Source organism: Styela clava, chromosome 10, assembly GCF_964204865.1.
Source record: "Styela clava chromosome 10, kaStyClav1.hap1.2, whole genome shotgun sequence".
NCBI classification, from domain to species: Eukaryota; Metazoa; Chordata; class Ascidiacea; order Stolidobranchia; family Styelidae; genus Styela; species Styela clava.
Window position 1 is genome coordinate 1004505 of NC_135259.1, and position 17009 is coordinate 1021513.

Below are 17009 nucleotides of genomic sequence, written 5' to 3' on the forward strand. Positions count from 1 at the left end.
TGCTGTGCTATTGTCACTTTTCCCAACCTTGAAATTGCAACATGCAGAAATAAATAATTTACATCCTGGAAATATTGTAATAGAACCGATTCGCACAAAACTGATAATAGCTGTAAACTCGAAATAGGCAGTGGTATATTTATAACTGTTGCCCACAACTTCAAGAACATACAACTTACATTTGACTAAAGCAACATAACGCTGGTTTACTCATTAATTTCCCAGTAACCAACGGTTGTGACTTTTCCGGTTTCAAATCGACACCACTGAGAAGTAACTAGGTAGAAGCAGATAGAAAGATGTAGAGTATGCACAAATATTGCATTTGCTAGAGTCCTGAAGAATCGGCTAATACGAAAGGAAGATTTGAAGATCACATAGCCAGTATTTGAGAAGTCACAGAAAGCTGAACTCACATTATTTATTATCCCCACATTTTGTTGCTATTATCATTCTCGTTGAAGGAATTTCTTGGAATCCACACGCGTCAAAAAATAAAGTCCACTCACACCACCGTGCAACGATCCGAAAGACTTGAATGCCCTTTTCTCCAAACTCAATTTTGATAAATAGATTAGAACCGTCTTTGCCACCTGATTTGTTCTTCAAGCACATGAATACAGAAGAGGAATACAGACATGTTCAGTGATTACATGATTTATTTTGTCATCGCTTGACAAACGAATATCTTCCCCAATTACAGTGCCGACTCAAGATTCAACGCAACTTTGAAGTTGGAGATCTTGTCACCCTGATGATCAAGGAGTGAAAAGTGAAAGTGTGCATATCCAATTCTACTTATATGCGCGACATAATGAAGCTCTGTCTACGCTTTTTGAATACATTTACGCACAAAATACACACTACATAAATAGCATCCACACTACACATACACAGTCACACATACATTCTCACTATGGGAATATTAGGTGTATAATTCGAATTATATTTGAGTGGGGGCTAGTTTTTGGTTCTATCCTTTTTTGAATTTCTTGCATTGGCAATTTGCTTATCTTCATTGGTTTTGTTACTGTATTTATTTCATCAATTGTTTTTGGAAGTTGAGCAAACATTTCTTTTTTTTTTTGAAAATCATTTCCCTATGTTATCCAAAAAACAGTTCATAACATTACCGGGGCCGGTATGTACTGTACGAAATGTTTGATTTTATGATTTTAGTGTGAAAGGGAGGTTTGAAGATCATAGTGCCATTATTTGACAAGTCAAAGAACGCTAAATTTACATATTTTATTATCCACATATTTTGTTGCTTTTATCATTCTCTTAGAAGTCTTTTGTGGTTATCTCTTGGTATCCACACGTGTCAAGAAATAAGGTTAAATGAGTGGTCTTTCGCGTGTCCCGAATGTTACCTAGGATAGGAAAAAAGTTTACTCTCGTTCACTGAATGCCTGTACAAATGGAATTTTTTCGCACTATAAAAGAAAAATAAGGGGCAGGGAGATATGATTGGCAATCTTCCAAATACATGTTATGTGGCTTAAAGTAATTACATTTAATCCTAAACCAACTCTGTGATATATGAATACGTTGTGAAATTACTACTTGTCTTAGCGATTGGGATAGAGCGAGCTTTGAATCTAAATTTTTATATGTGTGGAATCCACAGATTTTCTGGAATCGTATTGAAAATCGATTTCCCTACATGTTTTATCGAGGTTTAATTCATTTTTGTTTCTACTAATTGCAGAATTCGTTATATAAGATCTACCCTAGGGTGGTCCAAGGTTGCCGGGACGCGCAAATTTTTGACGATGTCTTACGGGCCGCAGTAGGAGAAAACACAAAAGTGATAAAACAATGAGATTAAACCCATTTGCTTCTTAAGAAATATCGTGGTATTTTTGGTATCTTTCCTCATATCTACCAATGGTTTAGTACACGCTGAAATTTTTCTGTGGGGCGCAGGGAATGTGTGCTCGGGCCGCAGTTTGGTCCACCCTGATTTACCCTATAAATTATAGGCTGTTACTGTTCCATCGGAATGTTGGCCAGGGCAAATTTTGACGTTTTTAGGTAAACAACGAAGGCGCGTCAGACGTACTACACAATGGTATGTTGTGAGTCTCTCGATTTATTAAGATAATCAGTAAATTGGAACCGCAATGGTTGGATGTCTTGTCTCAGTCTAGCTCAGTATTCGGTGTGAATCAGTGTTTACAGGTTCTGTATTGTTGGTAGTACTTGTTATGTATCTGTTGGAAATAACAATAAGAATTGAGGTTCTCAAGTGTAATATAAATATAGTTTGTGGCAGTATTACTGTCAAATTAGCACAATGACTACTGCTTTAATATTATAGTCATTAAAATTGGATTTTAGTTACTTTAGAGCAGGGTCGTCCAACCCGTGGCCCGCGGTAGCATTTAGGAAGTCCCGTGCTGTATTTTCCAGAATTGAATAAAAAATATTGAGTGAAGATGTGATACAAACGATTTTTTTATTTTTCTAAAATGCGCTCTGCCAGCTCTCTCAAACGTGCCATGAGTGTCATTTTGAATCGAAACCAACTGGGAGGAGATATCGATACATAAAGGTGCCATAGTCGCTTACACTCTTGGTCTTTTACTACTCTATATGATGATATGGCAAACCAATCTAAGGAATGTATATTATGTATTGTTTGGGTTGTCAATGTTTTACGTCCAGAAATAAAAGAGGTTTTTGCAAAAATAGCCTGTCAAGACAGACCATAACTCGTCGTGTTGAAGAGCCTGGGAAATCTATAGCGGAAACTTTAATTGCAAAAGCGGGAAAATTTTCATCGTATTCCTTGGCGCTTGGCAAAAGCACTGACATCAAGTTTCCTGCTCAGTTGACAACTTGGCGATCTTCTTGCGGGGAGTTAATGATGATTTTAAATTACCAAAGAGCTCGCAGTCATTGTCCCTATTAAGCCACGACTGGAGGCATTGATTTGTTGGGAGCTATGATAAAAATGATCAAGCATCTTCGCTTGCCTTTGGCGAAACTTTCGGGAATAACCACTGATGGCGCCCCATCAATGGTTGGGAAACAACAGTTTCATTATTCTAATAATTGTGAAAGTTTGGTGTGAGTGTATTGTTTGTTTGTTCATTATCCTGTAGTTTTCGTAAACCAGAACATAACTACCATGGAACTACATGTGGCCCTTTGACGAAAAAGGTTGGCCAACCCTGCTTTAGAGAATATTTCATTTGATTGTGTTACTTAGAAAGTCGAAACATTGGGTATATATATACTGTTAAATTTTGTATGTTTTTAATCTATATCGCGCTGATTGATTTAAAAATTAGGGAGTTGTGATATTATGATATTGCAAAATTGTCTTGCCGTATGGAACATTTAGTTTATGTTCATTGTTTTCAGCAGATGCCATGTTCCTGATTCTATTCCAAGTTCCATCGTGTTGACTGTTCTGAACAAAACTACACCGATTCTAAGATGAATTTCATTAAGGCACAGGCAATATGCACTTTGCTCTCTAATATCAAACACTGGTAACTGATTCAGAAACGAATCGTTAACTTCGTGACAGGACTTGTTGTTTATTGTGGCGCGTTGTCAAAGATCTCCAACTAATAATAATCAGCTACGAATGAAAATTTTCTTTTTTCTTTTGAATAGTCGGAAACATTTCTAGAATATTGAATCTGAAGAATATACTAACGTGCAAAACAGAAGAATGAGCAAGTGTTCAAGTATTCCAAATGAAATGAAACATTACTAATGTTTCTAGAGAAGGATCAAAAGCTTCCTTCATCACCCTTACGAAAGTCTACACAGAAAGCTAAACTCACATCTTCCATTAACCTTTTAATTTCTGGTTTTCTTCTCTCTAAACTAAAGGTATTTGAGTTTCGTGTCAATTTCTCATGCTCCACATTTTAAGGAATGTTTGTAAATGAGCGTGAATCGCTTGTTATCTGAATAAAAGAACACAATTCATGTTTTGTTAGAATCATTATGACGTCATACCAAACCTATGTCTCAGCAAACGCTAAAAATTGCGAAATTATAACCGCATATAGAATATATCTAAAAGAAAACGAAGAGGAATAAAAAAACATAGTTTGGGCTGTCCAACTAACGCCCCATGCACGGGCCGCGTTTAGCCCGCACTTAAATGAGTTCATAAGCCAACATTTTTAAATGTTTAAATTTTAGTACCGTATTTTATATAGGCTAAACTTTAGCGGTTCCCAAACTATGGGTCGCGAACCACTGGTGGGTCGCAAAAGGAATCTTAGTTGGTCGTGAAAAGATGTAGAGAGCTTTGGTTAATTATACTGGTTATTAGGATCGGTGGCGACTCGAATACTTAAATCTTCAAAAAAACAAAATAAATTAAATTGAATTTAAATTCGAATCTGTGATTGGTTCTTTTTTACGATCTTCTCAAAGAAACAAAAATTTGCTACACAAAGAATGACCATGTGGCTTTTTTACGCGTAGCAGTTTTGTACACTGTACAGCACTTCTTACCGTGTTTCCCCGAAATTTAGACAGGATATAGATTTATTTCTTTTGAAGAATAACACTATGGTTTTTTTTGGAATAGGTCTTTTGTGTTCATTTATCAAAAATAAAATTACATTGTAGTAAATCACAAGATTTTTTACTAAATATTATATAAAAACCGACATCCATAGTTTCTATCTGTATTTTCTATACAAAAATTAAGTGACAAATATCATATTTGTGATATCACACCATCTTTAATAGTGGTGTGATCTTCACCTTACTTCAGGTTAATGAACCTTTCTTCTTCCACACATTTTAAATTTATATTAAGGGTAGGGTCATTCTGAAATCATTTTAAAAATTCAAATTATTATCTTATTTTCCGGCCAGGTCTTCATTTCGAGGAAACACGGTAGTTTTGCGATGATTAGCCATTGCTGTGTTCTGTTAAATTAAAATTAAATTAAAGTTAAGTGGGTCGCCATAAGCTTTGGTAATAAATAGTGGGTCCCAACTCTAAAAAGTTTGGGAACCACTTCCGCTAAAGTATGTTTCACGATTATGGCGTGATTATTTCGGCATTCCACATACAAATGTCGGTTCTTTTAATCACGCGTGTATCAAGTCTTGCGCTCTGGTGGATATCGATGTTTAATTTTTTTTTAATTTATTGCAGAACTGTGCGTTCTGTTTGACAAATTTGAAAACTACTGTGCGATCATTGGCGACGAGGCGCTGAGGAAAATTATAGAAATGATTTTGCAATCTCCATCTCCAAATCAACTTTATTTTAAATTTTTTCTTTCGTTCTGGATTTGATCTTCCTTATCGCCACTGTAAAATTGAAAAGTTACCAATATCTTTGCTACTGGCCCCTGGATTCGTTGTATTTTTCTGTCGTGTCTATGTTTTTGCAATAAATAGAACTTATGAAATGTCACTGCGGATCGGTAAAAGTTTCTAATATGATTGACCTAATGTTACTTCCTGGACTAGTATCAATGTTTCTAATTTTACAAAACGGCCTCCTGAAAAGTTAAAAATAATGCGAAATCGGGGCACATTATGCTCATCAAGAAATTGAAACAATATCATATCCACTGGAAATAAATAAAAATATTATAACTCAAATATAACAGCCAATTTTGACGCCATTGTCCGTTAGCCAGGATTGTAGGCTGATGCTCGTGTATCGTGCGCTGTGCTGTCCAAGCGTTTGATTCAACGATGCGCAAGTGACGTGCCGTGTTCAGGCCATGTGAGAACGGCCATTAGAGCAGGAAACTGTTACTCAAATATTCGAATATTTTTCCCAACCCGAACTAAACTAGCACTTATAGCCACGCGGACTGCCGACAAAGGCACCTTCATGACTATTCACAGAAAGTCATCCATCAATGAGGCGGAATCCTGACGCGGGGGGAGTAGCGTCAAAAACTAGTCCAATGTCCGAATTCTCTAAAAACTGAGGAATATACATCCTTCTATCGCAGTAATCTGTGGGATTTTGCGCGGAATCAGCGTTAAGTGGAACGACCCTGGCAATTCTTCTTGGAAAGCTTCGATATCATTTAACAGAATATGCCAAATTTGTACAGGGAATATTTACATTCCACGTCTTCGAGTTGACGAGGAATTGAAATATTTTGAAAACTTATAGAATTACTCCACTTTGACCAACACTTCAGTCTCTTATTGTTGAATTTTTCATCCCAAGCATCAAGTATTGAACTTACAACAGCAAGGGCTTTTCTATTTGTGACAAAACCTGTGAACTCCTGGTGTTCAAGTATGAAGCAATCTCTCTCGCTTTCACAGTTCAGTCCCAAGCACTTTTAACAGTAAGTCTCTCGATATCTAAATCAATACTTGTGGCGAGACGATGAATGTATATCTCACGTGAAACTGATTTGGAATTCGAAATCCAATCTGTCGTCTTGAACCCGTTATTGTGTAACATTTCAATCACGTTCTTAGATGCTGATACCAATGAATCGACACTCTATTTCGAAGTAAGTAAATCAACGTAAAAGTCTATATCGATAATTGATAATGCGCTACTAGGAAATTCATGTCCGCTATCGTACGTATCTCCCGTTAAACAACAAAAATTCGCCACATAAGATGAATCAACAGCTACGAAAGCAATACGAGGCAATAATTTATACACACATGGTTGTTTCCAGGAAAAACAGTTATTTGTACAGTTAAAAATTGCAGAATTAATATCATTTTTCAAAAATAGAATAAATGAAGCATGGCTTTTATATTGACGTTTATAGCTGTCGGTCTTTTCAGAAAAGGAAAAAACACCCCGACGCGATTATTTATTGAATCGTTGTTTCTTTGTAAGACTTTTGAATCTCATACGAGCTGCGTGTTTGTTTGGTGACTTTCCGCAATTTCCATTCAACTCCATAAAACCAAATTCATCATGACGGCCAAATAAATTAATTTTACTGTTCGTGAAGATATATTCTCGTCTATCTTCGAAGGACTCCCTATGCGAAAAATTGTTTGCCGTGCCTACAGATTCGCTGGACCAATTTTATCCGATTTGCTCTTGTAGCATGGTATAATGGTCACGTAATCCGCAATGCATCAAATTTGAAATTGTCTTATTGTCAATACTTGTACGCAAATTTCCGATCAAGTCCAACCAAGAGAAGATTCAATTTCTATTGGTTCACGTTGTCGACCGACTCCATGCAAAACCTGGAAGAACACTATGAGATTATCTGCCGCGATTAAAGTCATAGCTTGATTCGCTTCAATATCGGCCAACGGAAAATCCTGCAAGTGAGGCATATATTGAACTTTTTTAAGCATTCTATCTGAATGTGGTCTTTGTGACTCGATCACAAACACGTTGTTCAACGCCAATATTCGTCGTAACCAGATTTCACCGACAATATTACTACTTCTGTATCTTGCGAAACGCCTTTGTTTCATAAAGTGTCAGTGCTAACACGGGTATGGTTTATTTTTACTAGACCAAGTTTTCGTTTCGATTCATGATGTATATATAATTGAGATTTGACTAGCAGAGTCTACCACAGCGATAACTTATTCAGAAAAGCCCAATGGATCCTTCACTACAACTAGCAAAAGCTGAAACTGGACACCACGTCTGAAACATTTGCATTGGGCAACGCTGTTTGTATGAGTAGAGACATTGCGATGATTGTTAGCATTTGATCTTCTTGTAAAGATCCTCGGGCCATGGATCACTGAATGATTCTCACCCGAACAAGCGCGACACATGTTAGGAAATCTACACCTATCCTACAAAACAATCTAAACAGAAAGCTAAACTTACATGATCTGTTAACCTTTTGATTTCTGCCCATCTCCTCTTCTCTGAATGTATTTAAGTCGATTTTTAATAGTCCACAATTTTCAAGTAATGTGGGTAAATGTGCGGACGTTGCTTGTATCGCTTTTAATCTGAATTAAAAGAACAAAATTTAAATGATTTGGGACATTCATTATGACGTCACAAAACAGAATAAAGATGAATTTTAAAACTAATAAAAGCCTAGCCCTGAATAATAAAAAGGTTGGTTGTTGTAAACTGCTTGTCTGCGGATATCTGACTTTGGTCAGACAAAAGGTTACAAAAATACATTTTTGTTATCGTGCAGCAGGACTCTCGAATAAATAACGTCCTTGAAATATTGTAACAGAACCGATTCGCACAAAACAGATGATAGCTGTGAACTCGAAATAGTCAGTGGTGTATTTATGACTGTTGCCCACAACTTCAAGAACATACACCTTACATTTCAATAAAGCAACATAACGCTGGTCTACTCATTAATTTTCCTTTAACCAACGGTTATGACTTTCCCGGTTTCAAATCGACACCGCTGAGAAGCAACAAGGTGGAAGCAGATAGAAAATGCACAACTATTACATTTGCTAACTTTCTGAAGAATGGGTTGTTAATTAATACTAAAGGGAGATTTGAAGATCATCGAATGCGGACAACTAAGATTGAGAATGCCAAGCCAGTGAGGGAGAAAAGGTGTACTCGCTGTAAGAAATGTTTCCTAATTTTAATTATGGTCACTAGGTTGTGTTCCAGAAAAGTGTATCGTAATATATAGTTTTTGCAATCATGCCAGTCTTGCGATAATCGTTCAATTTTACAAGCGTAGTACATTCGTATTCAGCTAAATGGAGTGATTATTATCCTAAATTTGATATTAATAATTATTTCCACATAATATTCCTATGGTTAATACATGAGAAGTCCCAAATATATATTTTATTGAGCCAACTTGGCTGTATATTCTGACCAATAATCTGGCATCTGTATATTCTCCCGCACGCCGCTCTCTTCTTTCTGAGTTTTTAGTGAGCGCACCTCTGTATAAGTATAAGTATAAGTTTATTTCGACTCCATAATCAGCAAAACAATAAAATGAATGGTAAAAATAAATAAATAAAAACTGATTATGAAATCAGGAGAGCGAACAAAACCTTAGATAAGGTTTAAAACGTACAGAATGTATATAAGATGGAAGGTTTTGCCAAGAAGATGTGGTAACGTACGTTACCGGCCAGACTGGATTCCATGGCAGGTGCACGCCCGAGGGCGCTAGCGCTCCGCAAAAATGCACGCGAGCGAAATCAATTTTGCACGCCGAAAATTTGCAATTGCTCACCAATGTAAATCGGTTTAAATGGTTTTAAAATCAATAATCCAGTAATATAAAAATGCCAAAATATTATACCTCCACAATTGTCGAAAAATACCAGCTTGCAAGATTTGGTCTGATCGAAATATTGCGAAGCAAAAAGGCCATGGACCTTTCCCCAACCTTTGACCCGCGAAAAATTCCTCTCATTGTTACGTCCTTTTTTGCATCTTGCTGATTGGCCAATGTCACGAAGTAAACAAGGAAGTCGATGCTCGGGGAAAGGTCCATATCGTGTTGAATGATAGGAAATAGGAATCCCGTGAGAATAGTTATGGACGAAAAGATCGCCTCCGCACCAATGGCCAAGTACGGCTCTGATTCAGCGTATTTTTCATACAATTATTTTACACGAATGTACTGAACAGTACCGGTATCTAAAGTTGCTCAAACACTCCCAAAATTAGTGACAAAGCATGAAAATAATGTTTGGGGTCAAAGGTCAAACGTCCATTTTGCTCTAATTTGACGTATTTTTTATCTATTAATTCTACGTAAAAACACTACCAAAATTAATGACAAAGTATGTCCATTTTGCTCTGGTTCAACGTATTTTTTATCCAATAATTTTACGCGGATGTACTGAACAGTACCGGTATCCAAAGTCGCACAAACACTCTCAAAATTAGCGACAAACTGTAGAAATAATGTTTGGGGTCAAAGATCAAACGTCCATTTTTTCTCTGATTCAACGTATTTTTTATCCGATACCGGTAATTTTACGCGGATGTATTGAGAGGTATCTGATGTCAAAGTCAGTTGCACGCGAGTGCAGTTGTTTTACCAAAGTTACCCTAGCAGACATCTCTCAGCAGACATCTCTCTCGTTTTTGAACGCCCCGATCACTGTTGCCAGAACTCAGATTTCAATCGAGCGATGCGAGAGTTTACGAAAAAGGCATCGATGCAAAATCAGCTGATGCTTTATGCGTTGCCAGATTAATCATAAAAACTGTGAATAATTGCCAAAAAATCACAGTTCTCCCCAAAATATGAGTGTCTCACAAATATATCCGCTTAGTATAAGAAAGACAAGTATAAGTGTTTATAATGGGAAGTAAACACAACGAGTTTGACAAATATTGGATAGGTGGAAGAGATACTTACTATCGTTTAAACCTGTCCCAGTCGTCAATTTTTAATAAAATTGGTAAAAAGACCTACTTTGCCTCCAAAAAGATGTGTCTTACAATCATAACTCTCCATTTATACATAAACAACAGTAGTACATTTAATAAAGTGTTTATACAACGAGTTTCAAAAAGTTTGTATGGGGGGAAGATATTTCTATTCTCGTTTAAACATGACCCGCTTGTCAATTTATGATAGAAATGGCAAAAAGACCTCTTTGCTCCAAAAAAAGAGTGTCTTGTAATTACGGTCCCCACATTTACAAAAGACCAGTAGTAGTACATATAATAAAGTGTTAATACTGCGAGTTTGAAAAAGTTTGTATGGGGGGAAGATATTTTTATTATCGCTTAAACATGGCCCGATAGTCAATTTTTAAAAAAAAATGGCAAAAGGAACTAGTTTTCCCCAAAAAATGAGTGTCTTGCAATTACGGGCCCCTCATTTACACAAGACCAGTAGTAGTACATATTATAAAGTGTTAATACAGCGAGTTTGAAAAAGTTTGTATGGGGGGAAGATATTTTTATTATCGCATAAAAATGGCCCGATAGTCAATTTATGAGAAAAATGGCAAAAAGACCTCTTTTGCACCAAAAAATGAGTGTCTTGCAGTTATGGGCCCCACATTTACAAAACACCAGTAGTAGTACATATAATAAAGTGTTAATACAGCGAGTTTGAAAAAGTTTGTATGGGGGGAAGATATTTTTATTATCGCATAAACATGGCCCGATAGTCAATTTATGAGAAAAATGGCCAAAATACCTCTTTTGCCCCAAAAAATGAGTGTCTTGCAGTTATGGGCCCCACATTTACAAAACACCAGTAGTAGTACATATAATAAAGTGTTAATACAGCGAGTTTGAAAAAGTTTGTATGGGGGGAAGATATTTTTATTATCGCATAAACATGGCCCGATAGTCAATTTAAGAGAAAAATGGCAAAAAGACCTCTTTTGCCCCAAAAAATGAGTGTCTTGCAGTTATGGGCCCCACATTTACAAAACACCAGTAGTAGTACATATAATAAAGTGTTAATACAGCAAGTTTGAAATAGTTTGTATGGGGGGAAGATATTTTTATAATCGCCCAAACATGGCCCGGTAGTCAATTTTTGATAAAAAATGGCAAAAAGACCTAGTTTTCCCTAAAGAATGAGTGTCTTGCAGTTATGGGCCCCACATTTACACAGGACCAGCAGTAGTACATATAACAAAGTGTTTATACAGCGAGTTTGAAAAAGTTTGTATGGGGGGAAGATATTTTTATTATCGCATAAACATGGCCCGACAGTCAATTTATGAAAAAAATGGCAAAAAGACCACTTTTGCCCCAAAAAATGAGTGTCTTGCAGTTATGGGCCCCACATTTACAAAACACCAGTAGTAGTACATATAATAAAGTGTTAATACAGCGAGTTTGAAAAAGTTTGTATGGGGGGAAGATATTTTTATTATCGCATAAACATGGCCCGATAGTCAATTTATGAGAAAAATGGCAAAAATACCTCTTTTGCCCCAAAAAATGAGTGTCTTGCAGTTATGGGCCCCACATTTACAAAACACCAGTAGTAGTACATATAATAAAGTGTTAATACAGCGAGTTTGAAAAAGTTTGTATGGGGGGAAGATATTTTTATTATCGCATAAACATGGCCCGATAGTCAATTTATGAGAAAAATGGCAAAAAGACCTCTTTTGCCCCAAAAAATGAGTGTCTTGCAGTTATGGGCCCCACATTTACAAAACACCAGTAGTAGTACATATAATAAAGTGTTAATACAGCAAGTTTGAAAAAGTTTGTATGGGGGGAAGATATTTTTATTATCGCATAAACATGGCCCGATAGTCAATTTATGAGAAAAATGGCAAAAAGACCTCTTTTGCCCCAAAAAATGAGTGTCTTGCAGTTATGGGCCCCTCATTTACACAAGACCAGTAGTAGTACATATAATAAAGTGTTAATACAGCGAGTTTGAAAAAGTTTGTATGGGGGGAAGATATTTTTATTATCGCATAAACATGGCCCGATAGTCAATTTATGATAGAAATGGCAAAAAGACCTCTTTTGCCCCAAAAAATGAGTGTCTTGCAGTTATGGGCCCCACATTTACAAAACACCAGTAGTAGTACATATAATAAAGTGTTAATACAGCAAGTTTGAAAAAGTTTGTATGGGGGGAAGATATTTTTATAATCGCCCAAACATGGCCCGGTAGTCAATTTTTGATAAAAAATGGCAAAAAGACCTAGTTTTCCCTAAAGAATGAGTGTCTTGCAGTTATGGGCCCCACATTTACACAGGACCAGCAGTAGTACATATAACAAAGTGTTTATACAGCGAGTTTGAAAAAGTTTGTATGGGGGGAAGATATTTTTATTATCGCATAAACATGGCCCGACAGTCAATTTATGAGAAAAATGACAAAAAGACCACTTTTGCCCCAAAAAATGAGTGTCTTGCAGTTATGGGCCCCACATTTACAAAACACCAGTAGTAGTACATATAATAAAGTGTTAATACAGCGAGTTTGAAAAAGTTTGTATGGGGGGAAGATATTTTTAGTATCGCATAAGCATGGCCCGATAGTCAATTTATGAGAAAAATGGCAAAAATACCTCTTTTGCCCCAAAAAATGAGTGTCTTGCAGTTATGGGCCCCACATTTACAAAACACCAGTAGTAGTACATATAATAAAGTGTTAATACAGCGAGTTTGAAAAAGTTTGTATGGGAGGAAGATATTTTTATTATCGCATAAACATGGCCCGATAGTCAATTTATGAGAAAAATGGCAAAAATACCTCTTTTGCCCCAAAAAATGAGTGTCTTGCAGTTATGGGCCCCACATTTACAAAACACCAGTAGTAGTACATATAATAAAGTGTTAATACAGCAAGTTTGAAAAAGTTTGTATGGGGGGAAGATATTTTTATAATCGCCCAAACATGGCCCGGTAGTCAATTTATGAGAAAAATGGCAAAAAGACCTCTTTTGCCCACAAAAATGAGTGTCTTGCAGTTATGGGCCCCACATTTACAAAACACCAGTAGTAGTACATATAATAAAGTGTTAATACAGCGAGTTTGAAAAAGTTTGTATGGGGGGAAGATATTTTTATTATCGCATAAACATGGCCCGCTAGTCAATTAATGATAGAAATGGTAAAAAAAACTAATTTGTCTCAAAAAATGAGTATCTTACAATTACGAGCCCCTCATTTACACAAGACCAGCAGTAGTACATATAATAAAGTGTTAATACAGCTAGTTTGAAAAATTTGTATGGGGGGGAAAATATTTTTATAATCGCTTAAACATGGCCCGCTAGTCATTTTACGATAGAAATGGCAAAATGACATAGTTCGCCCTTAAAAAAAATGTCTTATAATCAGGGTCCCCCATTTACACTTTGGGTAGTAGACACACTTATTGCATTGGATAATTAGTTGGTCTTAGTAGTAAGCCACCACACCACGTCAAGGTGCCAACTATCGTGATGGTTTTCATCTCAAAACTGGCGACGATCGAGAGAGAAAACCCTTAACTTTGGCATATATTGCAAAAGGTAAAATAGACTGATCATTTGTGTGTCCATGAAGCCGATGGATCTGAAAAATAATTGGAGTTAGGCATATGGTGAATATATAACGAAAAAATTTAGCATCGATTGCACTTCTCGCAATGCCATTCAATTTTGCAATCTTCCAGTGCCTCATTTGGCACAGGAGTATTGCAACATTCCGGGTGGTACCATTCCAAACATGAAGTGCATTCTATCATAGTCTGATTTTGTATGTAGGGCAGTCGGCAGTTACAAAATATCTGAATATCCATAAATTTCGTATTGGTTTTATTGTGGTTTCGGCCGATATCAAAATTTGGTGAGAATCGTTTAGAACTTATGCCATCATAAATATTTTTTCGCAGATTTATCTCATCGAAAACTATATCCTCTGGTCTAATTCTTTCGCATAAAGCTATGCAAAAACTTATTGCAAATGGTCCGCAAGATGCACCTAACGTTTGTTGCTGGACGGGAGGAAATTCAATCTGTAGTTTGTTTGTTCCTAATGTTGGCCGCATGAGAAGCGAAATAGCATATTTGTCATTTTCTGTGTATTTCAAGTACGAACTATCATAGATTTGAATGGTATTCTGATTGAAAGAAAATATGTTTGACGCAGCTACCCAGTGATTATCATGCACGAACAAAATTTGAATAAACTTTTTGAAAGGAGCGTAGACCTTTGGGCCAGATATTGTGGTATAAAGTGTCGTGCTTTGAAGGCCGTCAGCATTCGGGTACTGCGATGACAAAATCAGCGATGCGGTATTTATAATGTCCGATGTGAACCAATCCCTTCGGAAATTGGTATTGGAGCTCAATATTTCAAAGTCAACGTTGGACATATGTACCAAGTTTCGAAAATCAATTTTGGGTGACCTAAATCGCAATGCCATTGACTGAGAAGACCCCTCACATAGTATTTCCGTTTCCAATACATCATTATCAAGCAATTCTATTGGGCAAGAAGCTTTCAGAGGTCTAGACGGTGGCTGTAAATATATACCTTTCGATTTATCATTACCCATATTTCTACATCTTTTACCCCATTTCTCAATTTCTTGGTCAATTTGGTCTCTGTTATCGACTTTCCTTTTTTTGGGACGAACAATCAAATTATCCTGATATTCCCTAATTAGGGAATCATGAAGTTGATCATACACTACAGCGATCTCGTCAAGACGTTTAAACCGCCTGTTGTTGAAACGAGTACGCTTTAGCTCCTGTTGACTTTTCTCCATGATTCCCTGTGTTCGATTATCTTTTGCTAAGTTCTGTTTGTTAGAGACCGATGATTTTGCGTAAAAATGCTTATACTTTTCATAGCCTATTGTTGTACCAAACCTGCCCAAATCACCTACTAGCAAAGCGCCCCATAGACAAATTTTGGGTACATAAAACGTTTTAAATTTAGTCATTACTTCTGGACAATAAAAAGAGTTGGAACCACAAAAACCCGCATCAGTAGCAATTTTTGTAGCTCTAGCAATATACAGATATAGTAATTCGGTAAAAGGATTACTCTCACTCCAGTCTGCATCTGGTAAAAGTTCACCCGATGCTTCATGATCGAAAACACATTCGGGTGGGGGTGGAATATTTTGTTTTTCGATACGCTTTTTCAAGTACGACCAGCTATTATGAACAAGATTCGAATTCAGGGATATCAATAATATTGTCAAATGATAAATAATTTTACGAAGTTTTTTAATTTCCTTGCAGCAAACAAGCAACCCAAATATATGCATGAATTCCCGCTTTACTTTTGGAACCCTACACGCCAATTGCTTGAAATTTTTCATGGTATGGCTGGTGCATAGGTGAAGAAAGGGTCGGGAAAGCATATCCAAATTTGCACTGCCTTGAATGACCGAATAACAGCGTGATATGTAGGCCTCTAAACTTTCGCGCATGTTTACCTGAATTATCGACTTAATGAGGGCCATACTACCATCACATATAAAAACTTTTGCGGGAAATCGTTTGGTCAATTTGGAAACATCAGAACGGAATTGTGACAAAAAGTTCGAAATATTTGCAATGTTGTGCCGATTCGTAACAAACGTTGCAACAGCAAATGGGGATTTGCCCTTTTGGGGATGGCGAGTAACTATTTCGTAAATGTAGTATGGGCTTTGGGCACCTGAAGGCAGTACCCCACCAGTAGCGTCAATATAAATTATGTCATTTTGAGCATTTTGGATGAATATTCTTACAGACTGTTCCGACCACAACATAATACCTGGAGGAACTTGTGAAATTTGCTGCAAGGTTCCACGAATTAATTTATTGTTGCATTTTCTGGCCTGAAATTTTCTCAAACAGTCAAGCGAATTCCATTGATTATCGAAATCTGGGACATTTACCAATCTAGCCTCATATCGCGCCTTTTTTAACACCGCCTGTGACGGAGCATCGTCCCTATTACCAGAATGAAAAACATCGGAGGAGAGGGCACCAATTTTTTTTAAATACATATTGCGAGGAAGAGAATGAACCAATTTTTCTTTCAATTCCTCCCGCCGTTTACCCTTAAGTTGGATTGATTTAATACCAACGTAATACCTATTTCCCGTATACCTAACATGGAACATGCGAGGGTCCTCTCTATAGGATATTACAGATATTTTACGACTGCAGCCCGAGAAGCCACAATGTCCACTGCAAGCGAAAACGCGTTCAGAAAAGTCTCCCGAATTTACAGTATGCCATCTAAATGCATACGAACAGTATGGGTCACTTTTTTTAATAGCACTTCTAATGACATCGACCCAGTTCGGATTTTTTATTCGCCTCCCAATAATGCATTTAAAAAGATTACTCCAAATTTTTTTATCCATTCGAAATTTAGCTTTATTTTGCGGATTTCCGCATTCCATCACGACAGACGCTTGCACTGGACTTGGAGGTTGATCAGTTTTGTTCGAATTGGAAAATATATTTAAATTTCGACTAACCTCTTTTAAATCCTCTTCAGTGGTTATTGCCTTAGATAATTTAGATGACCTGCTGCAGTCAGTCGGTGTGTTACTTTTTAAAATCAAATTTTTACGCTTAGATTGTTTTGGTGAATCGCCAAATTGTTTACGTTCTTTTTCGTAAATTTCACTGTCTTTTTCGTTTTTAAAATGAGAGTATAA

General features: G+C 36.7%; 1 long non-coding RNA gene across 1 annotated transcript in view; it reads right to left on the reverse strand.

Annotated features, from left to right (window-relative positions):
• Positions 1 to 2236: 2236 nt before the first annotated feature.
• The window catches only part of LOC144428192 (uncharacterized), a 47028-nt gene continuing 32255 nt past the window's right edge, over positions 2237 to 17009 (reverse strand). The window contains exon 3 of the long non-coding RNA XR_013478201.1: positions 2237 to 3929. This is a non-coding gene — a long non-coding RNA (uncharacterized LOC144428192). The remainder of the gene's footprint in view (positions 3930 to 17009) is intronic.